The sequence below is a fragment of the Gopherus flavomarginatus genome, chromosome 1 (assembly GCF_025201925.1).
Source record: "Gopherus flavomarginatus isolate rGopFla2 chromosome 1, rGopFla2.mat.asm, whole genome shotgun sequence".
NCBI classification, from domain to species: Eukaryota; Metazoa; Chordata; order Testudines; family Testudinidae; genus Gopherus; species Gopherus flavomarginatus.
The window spans coordinates 271,951,541-271,966,388 of NC_066617.1; the positions used below are offsets into that span (position 1 = coordinate 271,951,541).

Below are 14,848 nucleotides of genomic sequence, written 5' to 3' on the forward strand. Positions count from 1 at the left end.
CAAGAAAAAGGGGTCAGCTAAGCTTCCCCTAAACCTGCCTACCCAGTATTTGGAAGCCACATGGCCCCAATAGTCTTAGCTCTCCTCCCAAGAGGACCAGGTGGGTTAAAGCCCTCCACATAATTTCTCTAGGAGTGGCTCTTTCAAGAGGATGCTGAGGCCCCTTTAAAGCAGTGTATGACTCGAGCAAGAATGCTCCAGATTCAGAACGCCATCCCAGCACTTTCTGGGGGAGCAGGAATGGTGTTCTAGTAATTGGCCATTGATTTCATTCTTTACCTTGCAGTAAGCATGGTCAGCACCTCTCAGGTGAAATTGTGTGTTCTGGTACTTCTGTTTTTAGGACTCAAGCACTGCTTTAAAGTAGAAACACAACAGCTGCCAGCAACCCAGGAAATAGCAGGAGGAGAAATTTCCAAAAGAGATTAAAAAATAATCAATCAATCTAAATTGATAAGAGTTCTCCTCACTATAGCATCTGAAAGGTGGATGCATACGGGCCAGTTATATTCAAAGCCATCTGAGGAAAAGCACAGCGGGGTTCTACATTTACTGCCTCAATTACATCTATATCAAGTTTGTGCTGTTTACAAATTAAGTGTTTCTGCTTTCCTGCCCTGCAAAGTTAACCTGCGATCTGAAAGTCACAGTTTTATTCTCCCCTCCGGCCCCCACAGCTATGACATGGCCGATAATAAAGAGTCTGCAATTACAATTTAGGGAATGACTCTGGAAGGTGCTGAGGCCCTTCTGAGAAGAAGAATCCAGTTTGGCCTTTCATAGATATATTGGCCATCAGAAGCAGTAGACTTATTTTACTCAGTAAAGGGCACGGACAGGACTCTGTGACAAGAAGGAGCACTTTTCAGTGTAAAGTTGTATTTTTACTCAGGCACTTTTCTGATAATTGCTTTTAAATCAAAAAAAGTAAAAATAAACAAAACAATGTAAAACCGATCTAGAGCAGTTCTTTCCACATAGTAGTAGTGATGTTATTACAGTATGGCTCAAAATGGGCTAGTCTCTACATGTATAAAGGTAAGTTCACCATCCTAAGATGGTGAACTTACAAACTAAAACATGCAGAGGAGAGAGCAGTATTACATAGCTGAATCCATTAATTTATTTCACGAGTGTCTAGCAAGCCTGTTTAAAATAATCGAGTTTCCATAAAATGACAGCAACTGTTGGGACAATATCTCACTAGTACAGGAACTTGTTATATGGAAACTTAGTGTACACTGGGGAGTCAATCTACAGCACTGTAGCCTGGGGCGCACTAAGCAATCACGTGGACCCTGCTATCATGAATTAAAATTTTCATAGTGTGCTTTGATATTAGTGCAAGACAGGCTAGTGTTCTGTAGATTTACACCCCAGCCAACTACAGATTAGGGCTTGATCTACACTTAAAAAGTTAGGTCACCATAGCTGCCTTGGTTGCGGTGTGAAAAAACACACCACTGACTGATGTAGTTATGCCAATCTAACTGCCAGTGTAGATGCAGCTAGGTCGATGGAAGAAGGCTTCTGTTAGGAGAAGTGGTGTTTCTACCCTGATGGAAAAACCCCTTCCGTCAGTGTCAGCTGCATCTACACTATAGGGTTATGTCAGCATAGCCATGCCGACATAGCTCAGCTAGTATAATACAGACTGACACTACAGAGACAAATCTCCACGTAGGCACGCCCTAAAATTTAGGTAATGACTGACCAAATGCTCCATCACAAAGAACCAGAGCCTATGATCAAAAGTGTCCAATAGATTATCAATTCAGATAATCAAACACCTAAGACAATTTTGGAAGCTGGAAAAAAATGACCACCGCCAATTACATGAGCAAAGCGAAAGATGACCTCAAGATGTAGTCTTACAAAATAAACCAATCAGAATGCTTAGAGAAAGGTGGCTGAGATGGGGAGTGACAAAGAAAAAGTTAAACAAGCTATATAATCCCAGGAAAGGGTTAAATACTACCTGACTATTATTGCCAGGAAGTTAAGGGTCAATTCAGATATTTATTTGTATCTCAACCATAGCTTTGCTATGAGAAGACTGTTTCCAGTTCCTGAGCAGCAGCATCATATTTCTGTTCTCACAAGTTTTAGGCTGCTGAACAAATCTTTATCCTGCATGCTTGTTCTACCCTAAACAAGAAATGATCCACCACTAGGATAATAGTACTAAGGTGGAACATACACAGGCAGATCTGTTGTGTGAAAAGGTGCCATTTTTACAATCTTTTTTTCAGATAAGAACCACAGGGTATGCCATTTCATTAACATTTGTGCTTGGGTATAATAGAACAATATTCTACAATTATACACTGTTGTAAGGTTTGTAAATCTAGCAAAACTGTTTGTGAATATAAACCTGTCAGCTTTTCAAAACAAAGGGCTGTCAGCCACTCCAATGCATGACTCATTCACTAACAATTTAAGGAGCTAGGGTCATTTGTAACTGATCTCCCAAGGAGCAGGATTCTTGTACATTCCAATATCCTTTCTACTCACATGATCACAGCTGGCAGACAGAATGAAGAGGTGCATGTCTGAAACAAAACAGAGCTAATGGGCCTGATTTTCAGGTCCCAAGAAGAAAAGCATTTATCTGCTCACGTTTGTAGATCTGCATCTGCACATCTCCATTTGGCACACATGTGGCCTGCACAAAAGCAGCCATTTAAGCCATGTGCACCTACAGCTGGGGATCTGTGCACTCAAATTAACTATTAATTTGTGCATATTTGTGTGGCTCAAAATCTGGCTCATTAGAGCTGTTATCCTACAAGTGAGATGAGAGCATCCATCTAATTTTGAAGGTTTTCATACTGCCATCCTCACAACTTTGTCCTTTGGAACCAAATCATAATCATAGTGTTGTGAGGTTGTATAACCCTAAGTCACTTGTGAAATGTTTAAATAGTTACGGAACAGAAGAAAGCTTTGCAGCCATGGGTTGAATGACAATTTGAGTGAAAGTGTAAATTTTCTCACACTGTTGCTAATCTGGAGGGACCACATCAGTCTGTGAGGGAGTATTTAGACTACAGAAATCTACTCAGTCCTTGAATTCTCTGCCAAAGCTGCAAACAAAAAGGGTGTCACGTTTGATGATAGTTCTCGTTTTTAATTCATACCATATAGGTCCAACAGTCACAAGGTAAACAAACACTTTGGGTCAGATTTAAACCACTACCCTGGTGATGAGTGGATTCAGATCTTATTACACCTTGATCCCTCAACTCACCTATGGACACCTGCTGAAGTGATGAATATCTAATGGTAGCAATTTATGTCAGCTGATGTGCTTACTTATTGTACTGCAGATTTCCAGGTGTTAATAAGCTGCAGTCTATTTAATTGTTACAGATCCACTACTGTACATTGTACCTGCACAAAGACCAAAGTAAGCAATTCACCTAGCTGAGAACAATCAGACCAAACTGTGTGAACTGATCTTATGAATGTACTTAAAATGAAGGCCCTGCCTAAATGAGTCCATTTAAATAACACTGGTGAAGTTAAATATCAAGTAAACCATTTACAATGTGCACAGTGCCAGTGATCTAAATTTCAGAGGAATTGTCTTTTAATGCCACAGATATTTTTAGTCTGTATTGTCCACAATGCTTAGTTTTTATTCTTGCATATTGTGCAACTTTTCCTCAGACAATATGCAGTCAAGGAGTGCACACAAAAAATCACTCACCAGTGGCATTTGGGAAGCTTTTCATGGTTAGGATAGGGACCTAATCGATAGATTCTGCAGAATGTAAGATTTCATTTTTAATAAAGCTTCTGGACTTTCTGGTTGGCTGTCTAAATGTGTTTTCTTAGTGATACTTTGTTGCCTCTACTCCCCTTTGAAATCAAGGGAAGTAATAGCACACAGCAACTTGCAAGATGAGGCCCAAAGGGACAAAACAGAAATCTACCGTAGGAGAACATTGAGACTAAAGAAATCATAGAACAAAGAGTAAAAGTGAATTTTGGGCAGGACTGTCAGTCTCTGCTCTATGGAGAGAGATTAAAGCAGTGCAGTAAATTAGGCTAAAAAGCGAGGGAGAGAAGAAATTCTTATGAAAGTTCAAGGGGATGCCTTACATCTACTTAGAAGCTATGATGATTCACTATTCAAACTCATATTGGTAAAATGTAAGTGGTCTCTATCTAGATACTTATATGGCTCCACTATTTTTGTCAGTCTCAATATCCTATTTGCTCACTTCTCCCACAATTGCTCCTGTATCTTCTTTTTTCTTACCATCCTCTATTTATGGAATGCCCTACCTGAGCTTATCTGCAAGACCATTACCCTCTGCTTGTTTAACTCCTTCTTGAATAACCACTTTTACCAGGATGTCGACAAGAAACTAGTCAAAGACATTTATAATAAACTAAAATTAACACTGTGCTGAGCACATGCTTTTACTGACTAAGTAAGCGTGTAGTGTTCTTTGGGCAACCCTGGGTCCTTCTTCCCCCATTCTCACCCTCGTGTTTTTTTTGTTTTTGGTCCTCCTCATTCCCATTACACAATATATAAACTTAGATTACAAGCTCTCTAGGGCAAGGACTATGTTGCTTCACCTGTACTGTGAGGTGCTCAGCACTCATTTCACCACAGTAAAAATAATAAATAACCGTATACTGCACTTTCTTGTAGTTATTTAAATCAAATTTCTATAGGGTTCTCAAACTGTCTAAGCAAGTAGGCACGTTCACACACACACACAAAACATCAGCCCAGCACAGCAACCATTCAGAATTGCTGTTTAGTTCCATGAATAAGCAAAGTGTAAGATCCACCATGGTTCACTTTCGCCCACGTGGGGCAGGGATTCTATTTCATACCATTTCCTAACACTCTGGGCCCTGGGAAGTTTGTATTAGATTTTTTTCTAGCAATAGAGCTACAGCATGAGATCTATCTAAAAGAGAGAGAGGCCTTGCTTTTGAAAGAAGTGTGGCAAAGGAGAAGGGAGGGAGGAACCTCAGAACACAGTAAGCCTGTCAGTAGATTTCTTTCAGGTTTTATCATCACTTCCCTTTCCCCCTGCCCAGATTTTGTAAGAAAAGTAGGTTAGCTCTGCTTTATTGTTTCACCTATGTGAACTGCTGAGTTTGCATTCACTTTAGACTTAGGGCTGACATAGTTGAATCTTCATATTTTTATTTAGCTGGAAATTGAAATTCAGTTGCAATCCTGAGGTGTAAATTGAACTAAGCAGAGCCGACAGCTCTCTCTTTCCCTTCACAGCATCATTGTCTTGAACGTTATATCAGATGTATCTGTTATTGTTTGTAAGGAAAATAAGAGGAACATAATTTTTTTTTAAATGAAGCAGTGTGCTGTGAATAAGTTCCATTACTGGTAGCACATCTGTCTATTCTCCTTCTCCTTCCAGTCCAGCACTCAAGTCAGCCCATCTTTGGCATTATTGTTGTATTGAGGCCTTTTCTGGTAGCACTAATGGCAACAAAAAACCGACCACTCTGCAATTCTCATTGGTTTCACTTTGCTTCTTATAGCAATACCATCAAAATTATATTAAGCAAGTGCACAGTTGCATTTATGCTGAGGGGACATTATGTGAGATTCTCACACTTGAGGGTTAGACGGCACAAGAAAAAGTAGTTTGGGATTCTTATACTAAACAAGCAGCAGATTGTCATAAACAGATAGCTAAGGGTTAATGTCTCTTTCACCTGAAGCACCTGACCAGAGGACCAATCAGGAAACAGGATTTTTTCAACTCTGGGTGGAGGGTTTTTTGTGTGTGAGTCTTTTGTTCTTTGTCTTCTTCTGCCTGAATCTCTCTCAGCTATGAGAAGGATTTTTCTATTTCCTGCTTTCTAATCTTCTGTTTCCAAGTTGTGAGTACAAAAATGGTTTGTTGTTTTGTATTTACATGTCTATAGTTGCTGGAGTGCTTTGAATTGTATTCTTTTTGAATAAGGCTGTTTATTCATATTTCTTTTAAGCAATTGACCCTGTATTTGTCACCTTAATACAGAGAGACCATTTGTATGCATTTTTCTTTCTTTTTTATATAAAGCTTTCTTTTAAGACCTGTTGGAGTTTTTCTTTAGTGAGGAACTCCAGGGAATTGAGTCTGCAGCTCACCAGGGAATTGGTGGGAGGAAGAAGTCAGAGGGAAATCTGTGTATGTTAGATTTACTAGCCTGACTTTGCATTCCCTCTGGGTGAAGAGGAAAGTGCTTTTGTTTCCAGGACTGGAATTAGAGAGGGTGGACTCCCTCTGCTTAGATTCACGGAGATTGCTTCTGTGTCTCTCTCCAGGAGCACCTGGGGGGGGGGAAGGGAAAAGGTTTATTTCCCTTTGCTGTGAGACTCAAGGGATTTGGGTCTTGGGGTCCCCAGGGAAGGTTTTTTGGGGTGACCAGAGTGCCCCAAAACACTCTAATTTTTTGGGTGGTGGCAGCAGTACCAGGTCCAAGCTGGAAACTAAGCTTGGAGGTTTTCATGCTAACCCCCATATTTTGGATGCTAAGGTCCAAATCTGGGACTAAGTTATGACATGGTGGCAGCGGTGGGAAAGATAGAATCCAGAAGCCAGTAGAAATATTATATTTTTCTTTTCTCTGCTAGGGGCTTTTTAGCAGAGAGAAACAGTTTGGTTTTAAAAGGGAACCAAAGAGAATTTTTTTATTCTGCTCTCTCTGGCAGTTGTGGCTTGCATATTAAGCAAGAAACCACTAAGGGGCTGTTAAGGGTCTTTTGTGACAATAGCACTCCCATTAGGAGGCAGATACCAGCACTATACTCATGCAAATAAAGTGGTTTTTCTGGTTTACTTTACATTGAAAAAATTGCTAGGCAGACCCCAGGAGGCAACAGAGCCTGCAGTTCCGACAATAAACACTGGAGGGCACCCCAACACAAGAAAACAGGAACCATGCCTTCCAATACAAAAATGGAGGCCGAAGGACAAATCAAAGAAGCTGAACACAGGCGACAACTGGAAAAAAGACAAAAAGAGGTGGAGCTAAAAGAAAAGGAAGAAAGCATCAAACTGGCAGCTTACAAAAGAGAACAAGCAGCCAAAGAGGCAGCCCACAAAAGAAAACTAGAAGAAGAAGAGGTGGCCCACAGAAGGAAACAAGAAGAAGAAGAGGTGGCCCACCGCCGAGAAATGGAAAAACAACAAAAAGAAAGTGAAGAGAAGGAAAAACAGAGAAAACATGAACTGGACTTAGCGCAAGCTGGGCTGCATGCGCCAGCCAATCCTAACAACCCCTCACCAATTATGGTTCCACCTCCCAGGAAATTTCCCACCTACAAGGCAGGTGATGACACCGAGGCCTTCTTGGAAAATTTTGAAAGAGCCTGTCTTGGGTACAGCATCCCTGAAGACCAGTACATGGTAGAATTGAGGCCACAGCTCAGTGGTCCTTTAGCAGAGGTGGCAGCTGAAATGCCTAAGCAGCAAATGAACGACTATAAACTTTTTCAAACCAAGGCCAGATACAGAATGGGGATAACCCCGGATCATGCCCGTCGGCGTTTCAGAACCCAAAAGTGGAAACCAGATGTGTCATTTCCCAAACACGCCTACTACGTTGGGAAAAATTATGAGGCCTGGATATCAGGACACAATGTTAAATCCTTGGAAGAACTGCACCTCCTCATACAAATGGAGCAGTTCTTGGATGGTGTTCCTGAGGACATCACACATACAAGATGGAAAACCCAAAAATCTCGCTGAGGCGGGGGAGATTGGAGCCAGATGGATGGAAGTGGCAGAAAGCAAGAAAGCTACTGTCAAGGGGAACGAATACCCCAGGGGGCACACCGACCATAAACCCTACAACCGAGGACAGCCAAAGACCCCACATACAACCCAAGTAAAACCACAGACGCCCTATTCTTCCACCTCTCCAGTAACTCACCTCGGCCCAGTGACCCATCAGATGGAAGATGCTTTATGTGTAATCAACTGGGACATATCAAGGCCAACTGTCCAAAGAACGCCATCCGACTGCAATTCATTACACCACCATCACCCACAAGATCCCCAGGCCCAGATGCCTCTCAAATACCCTTGGAGCGAAGGGAAAATTTGAGAGTGGGCGGAAAGAAGGTTACTGCGTGGACAGACACGGGGGCACAAGTGTCAGCTATCCACCAATCCTTCGTAGACCCCAAATTCATCAACCCAAAGGCCCAAGTGACAATTTACCCCTTCATGTCACAAGCTGTAGACTTGCCTACAGCTGAACTGCCTGTCCAGTACAAAGGCTGGTCAGGAATGTGAACTTTTGCAGTCTATGACCACAGATCCAAGCTAAGATTTGGACCGAGTCTTGTGTACCGTCACGTGCAACGATCTCAGGGCTTGTCTATACTTACATCGCTGTTGCGCTTAATGAAGATGCTACCTACACAACAGGATAGTTTCCTCCTCATTGACATAGATCTGTCGACACTGGTGTTGGGTTGGTATAACTATGTTGCTCAGGAGTGTGAATATGCAACGTAGGTATACCGACAAATTGGTAATGTAGACCAAGCTAAGCCTTGCAAAGGTACTGCTAGGACTTCCTGGATTAAGGTAACCACAGTGATATGTATGACAGATTTTAGGAAAATAGAACTGAAAGATATGTCCATCCTCCACTGCAGTTGCTGCAGGGAAGAAGAGATTGGGAAATAAAGGAAAATTCCAACAACGAGTTGGCAAAGAAATCTCAATCTTCAAAACTGGAAAGCTAGATAATAAAGAACTCCTAATATTAATAGTATCAGAACAGGAGGACAAGAGCATGAAGACAAAGGACAAACATTTCAAAGCTAGAGGCTTAAAATTTAGGCACCTATCTCCAAATATTGGTGCATAAAGACAAGTGGCTATTTTCAAAAGTGCTGAGTGTCCACAATTCCCAATGAAATCCCACTTTTAAGGGGTATTTGTTACCTTTAAAAATAGCAAGACACTTACTAAGGTGCCTAAGTTCACATTTTAGGCATCTATCTTTAGGCGCCTTTGAAAACTTTAGCCTCTTTCTTAAACGTGCCTTAACCACAACCTAGCATGTGTTTAGAATGCTGCTTTTTAAATAATGTTAGTGTTTAGACAGTCCCAACCAGGTGTTTAAGTAACTTCTCGCTGACTAAGTAATAACCTGCTACCACATATGTCAGCAAAGTTAGAAACCAAGGCCTCCAGAAGCAAAAGCTGAGGCCTCTACGCATGAGCTATAGGAGTAACTCTGCTAGATAGTAAAAGTGGTCAGAACCCAGGACCTTCAGCACTAAAGCACAGATCTTTACAACTTGAGTTAAAGGGGTTACATGCATGGATTGGAACTCTAGTGGCTTGTCCATATAGAAGATAATAGCCTTTTACTGTTAACACCTATTGCAATTTAACATGTGATCTAAAGGGGTGAGGATCTGGAATCAGCACTCATTTGTGACCCATAGTTGGGATTCATTACATTTACATCATACCAAGGTTCTATGTGGTTGGAGACAGTGGTTTTGGTGTTTTGTTTTGTTTTTTTATAATTATAGGCTAAGGCAACATATGCACTAATTTACGGTGGGATGACTCTCTCCACACTAAGACAAAATAAATGCATTTTTAAATAAAATTTAAATTGTTCAAATTGTGGAGATGTGCTAAAAATCAGCAAATTCTTCAATTCTTGTTCCTATAATTTTCCACTATCTGAAGCTGTCACAGAACCACTCGGGCTTCCCCTTCTGGCAGATTGGTGTGGGGAAATTCAAACATCTGGATCCCCTGGTGTTATAAGCCTCTGGAATCTGAACACAGCCCAGGCACTGCCCCAGCCCTGGGAGTCTTTAGGCACACTCTCAGGGTACAGACCCTCTAACACCTATTCCCAAGAACTGCAACTTTATGCTCCCTGCCCAGTCCTCAGACTCCCTGTGAAGCTTACACACACCCTCTCCCAGAATTTTACCCAAAGGTGTGAGCCTTCTTGTTTACCTCTTCAAGGGGCCATATGGCATGTGTAGCAAATAACACATACAGGACTTTGAAAGGACTTGAACACAGCATTGCTCTTTCATAGCACTAGAATTATACAGACCCATTGGTAAATAATAAACCCTACATGCACTTCCCCTCACTGTAGCTCGCCCTTCCCCTGGGAGTCCATCTGCATTCAGCTAGGGAAGGTCTCCTGCCCACCACCTCATCTAGTTCCTGCTACAACTTCCGGCATCTTAAGCTTGTAAAAGGCATCTGAAGAGAGCAAACAGAGCAGCTTCTCTCTCTTACGTCAACTCTCTTTTGTCAGTCTTTGCCACCCACCTTTGAAATTTCAGTCCAACGTGGAGGCAAAAGCAAACAAATAAGGCAACTAGTTTCTATATTCAAAATGGAGTTTGCAGCTTGGTAAAGATACATACAGAGAATTCATAATCTCATACAAAATTCATGAATTGTACAGGTTTTCCAAATAGTCACAGAAGCCATGGACAATGTTTAACTGATGCTTGAGGGCAAAGGAGAGTGAATCGTAAGTTTAGAAAGTTATCCCTTGTATCAGAGGGGTAGCCGTGTTAGTCTGGATCTGTAAAAGCAGCAAAGAATCCCGTGGCACCTTATAGACTAACAGACATTTTGGAGCATGAGCTTTCGTGGGTGAATACCCACTTCGTCAGATGCATGTGACAAAGTGGGTATTCACCCACGAAAGCTCATGCTCCAAAACGTCTGTTAGTCTATAAGGTGCCACAGGATTCTTTGCTGCTTTTATCCCTTGTAGTTAGAATAGATTCTGGGAGGATTATGGGTGATAAACTTGAACACATTACTTACTTTTCATTGTGAATCACTCACTCTGTGTATCTTGATTATGCTCCATGTTTAGAACTGATATCTCTTTACCTTTTCTCTCTAGACATGTGAAGCAGACTGACAATCATCAAGTCCCTTGTAGACTTCAAGGAGTCTCTGTCGCTTCTCTCTTTTCCAGAGACAAAGTTCTGATTGAAGTAGGACTGGTTTTTAATTTAAGCAGGGTGTTAGTGTTCAGTATAAGAGTGGCTGACATTGTGAATGTTGTTCTGGTTATGGTGGGAACACTTTATCAAAAAGGGGGATTGGGCCTTACACTGCTGTAGCTACTTTTTTGTTTGGTTGGTTCTAGCCATGCTCCAGAATTTGTCTTCAATGAGCTCTACAAGTTCTCTCAGCTGAAAATTGAACTATCGTAAAGACACATCCTGCTGGCTTAGTTCACTCATGCAGCTAGTTCAATAAGCCCTGGTCAATGCCAGTGCCTTTCCAGTCTGTGAAATGCCTGGCACTATGGCTGCAGTTTGCTAGCATAGTTTCCCCAACTGCTGGAAACATTTTACGTAATTTTTTCCATCTCACATACAATTACTTGAACATACGTGTTCATAAACACTGCCTGCTTCCATTGTATACAGTTTGGACAATATTATTCAATTCTTTCTAGTATTCAGTAGAAGAGTGGTGTCTTTCAAAGCACTTCAAGATACAGACATAGGCCAATAGTACTTTGTTTTCTTAGAAGTCTCTCTTGCAGCCAGATTCTAAACGATTAGGGGTATAATGTCTTCTTGAATAGGAAGCAGAATTCTAATTAAATTCTACCCAGGGAGCCATTCCACACTTTCCGCTCTTAACTCTAAGAAAGTACATACTGTCAAGTGTACGGATCTGTAATGACAAACGTCTGGAAACAGCACATAGCTATTAATATATAACACACAGAATCAAGAATAAGATGTAATTTTTATTCATGATTTTCAATAGAACCACAGGATACAATGATTACAGCTTGTCATACACTGCTCACCTTTAAAAAGTCACTGTGTACTAACAGTTACCACACGCAGTGGTATCTGAGCTACCACAAGTACATGGAGTAGAAGGGGTTATGTCATTCATGTAAGGTCCATGAAATCAAGGCACACTGAATGATTCAAAACTTAGCCATACTAAGAACAGCAGGTATTTTGCTGGCATTAACTGAAGAAAACAATGAAAAACAAGTGATATTTTAATTGTGTTTGGTTTAATCTCTTCTACTCCCCTGAATCTGAAGAAATTAATTTGAGGGAAGATTAAGTTTGACTGTACTTGCTCCAGAAATCTTCACTGAGCACAAATTCAAATAAATTGTACAAAAGCAGAGGTATCACTTTATGTTTCAGGAATTTTGTCTTTAAGTCAGATCTTTGAACCATTCAAGATGAAGCATGTTTTGCCCAAATCTACATAAAAATATTTCTATTCATCAGCTCTCAGGTTAGAGACCTGTAAAATCCAACATAGAGCCTTGGCACTATATAAATGAAAATTAAAAAACAAACAAACAAACATAATCCTGTATTGACTATTTTGGAAAGTTGTATAGAATCAATCATGAAGTAACAGGTTAAACTGTGCTGCACAAATCAAAACTATTAATTCAATAGATCTTAGTGTCTTACTTGCTTTTGCAAACTTTGATTTTGTTCATACATCTGTGGATAGAGACTAGGTACTCACAAAACCTTAGTTTTCACAACAGGGAATGCTTTAATGATTCATTGCTACATGCCTCATATGGATGGTGAGGCATGAGACAACAGCAGTCAGTAACCAAGTTACTGTTTTCTAACTGAAAGTTGCAAATGAAAGTAGTCCAACCACCAGGGAAGTGCATGGAGAGCAATGGCCAGAAGTAGACATCTGGGAAAGCTTCCAGCTGTTCCCAGCCACTGTAGCCAACATTAGTCTAGCATTCTGCCAACTCTGTAACCTTTAGTTACTTCTACAAAAGCTAAATCTGAAAGAGAGCTTAATGTTAAAAAGGCTGCCAAGGAAGTGCTGTTAGAGGCAGCTGGGCACAAAGAGGAGTGAGCATCAGGAGAAACACCGCCTACAGCCTTCACTTGCCAATGCTGTTTTACTGCTAGGTGTTTACCTTGAAGCCTCCCCTCGACAGTGAGCACGTGGATCCACATAACAAGAGGAGCTAGTGATAGCTAAACTGACCAAAATTCTAATGACCAAGATTTCAGAAGGGCAAAATTGTGATTTTTTAAGGTTGTTGATGGAAGGAGTATGCAGGAGAGTTCTGTCAACTTGAGGTGCGGAAGGACTTGAGGATGTGATGGCAAACTCTGGAGGGTTTGGGAGACAGGGGCTTATGTGACCAGTCCCAGCTGGAAGATGAATGGTTTTGGAGGGGCAAGGAGAGAACTTGTGATGGAGGCGAATGTGTCCTAATTCCCTAAACATCTTCCAGCTTCCTTTTGCAAGTCCCTTGGTCACCTCATATCACTACTTCTACCTCAGCTTGCTGCATCACAGTATGCTTTGCAGGTGCATCTATGCTGAGCCCACCTATAGCTTGGGTCTGAGCTGCTGGAAAGGGCAAGCCAAAGTGAAATAGGAGAAATATATTTCAGAAGAACTGCCAAGGACAGGACACTAGAACAATCCTGCTAGATGAGGACATCTGTCAACCCAGTGATGTCCTATGCATTTCTCAGTGGGATTTAAACTTGGATATCTCACATTAGCACAAAGGCTCAAACCATAAATCAGAACATGGCTTAGGACAATCACTTTCCAAAGTCATATTATAATGAAAATATGCAATTCACATGATGGCTGGTACTGAATTCAACAGCTGAAGTTTCATGCTTCTTTTCCAAACACACAACATTCTTTAATGCAGAACGTTACCCATTTCATTAGTTGCAAAGAGATTCATCTTAAAATGCTAAGGTATAAAGCCTGTAGCAGTTTTTCAGAAACCAGCTGCTTGAACTGTATTAACGCTGTGTTGTCTCAGTAAACAGACTGTTTCAAGTTGAGCAACAACTGGCACTAATACACCTCCTCCCACTGCACATGTGTAAACACCATTCCATACTGTATCTGTTTAAAGAGCTATCTAGAGATTTTCATACTTAAAAACATGAAGATAGAAACTTGTGGCATGAGACAGCAGGCAGTAACAGGGTGCCTTGAAGCCCTTAGGCCAGTTAAATTGACTTCTTCCATGTAAAATAGGCATAGACAAACCTACAATGCTAAAGATAAAACCAGTTTGATCATTTAAAGATTCACAAATCCTTCTGTAATACAATATTGAATGATTAACATCCAGTCACTAAATAGAATCACAATAACTGCTAATTTCTAGAAATATAAAATGCAATGCTAGTTCATTGGACAATCAGAGTAATGAACATCAATTAGCAAATATTTAACCTTTAGAACTTCATGCAGTACCATAAAACCCAGGCCCCATCTCACTGATACTGGATGCATTGCAGCATTCACTGATTAAGAATTCATTTTCAATTTATATGATTTAACAATCCTGCATTGGCAGGGAGATAGTCTATATGACCTAATAGACTTTTTCCATTTCATCTAGGATTCCAATCAATAATCTGTTAGTTTCCCTTTAGCCAAGGGCTGGAAGCATTAAAAGGCATTACAAAAAAGTGAAGTAGACTGTGCATTATTGTTTGTTTAGCTCTAATATTAGTAAACATGGAACACTGTTGGACTTGCTATTTTGCATTAAAAATATTATTGTACAGACCTCTTTTTAGTTTGTCCCTGTAACTTCCAAACTGGCTGCCTTCAAAATGTATGTAGTTAGGGTGAAATTCACACCTGGGCACAAAACCAAGGCACCACTTAAGTTTCCTGCTGGCCCTCTGCAATTTCACCCATATTGCACATGCAGATTTTGCAGGCGTCATTTAAGCTGCTATTTTAAAAATCTGGTCCTGCAAGATGCTACAAGCATAAACCACTCCAAATTATAATGTTAAAGACTTACAAAGCTGCTTTGTAAAGGCCACTAC

The 14,848-nt window shown here is 40.8% G+C and overlaps 1 protein-coding gene across 4 annotated transcripts in view; it reads right to left on the minus strand.

Moving 5' to 3' along the window:
- FARP1 (FERM, ARH/RhoGEF and pleckstrin domain protein 1) overlaps positions 1–14,848 on the minus strand; it is a 356,237-nt gene that overhangs the window by 201,263 nt on the left and 140,126 nt on the right. The gene's annotated exons all lie outside the window — the stretch shown is intronic.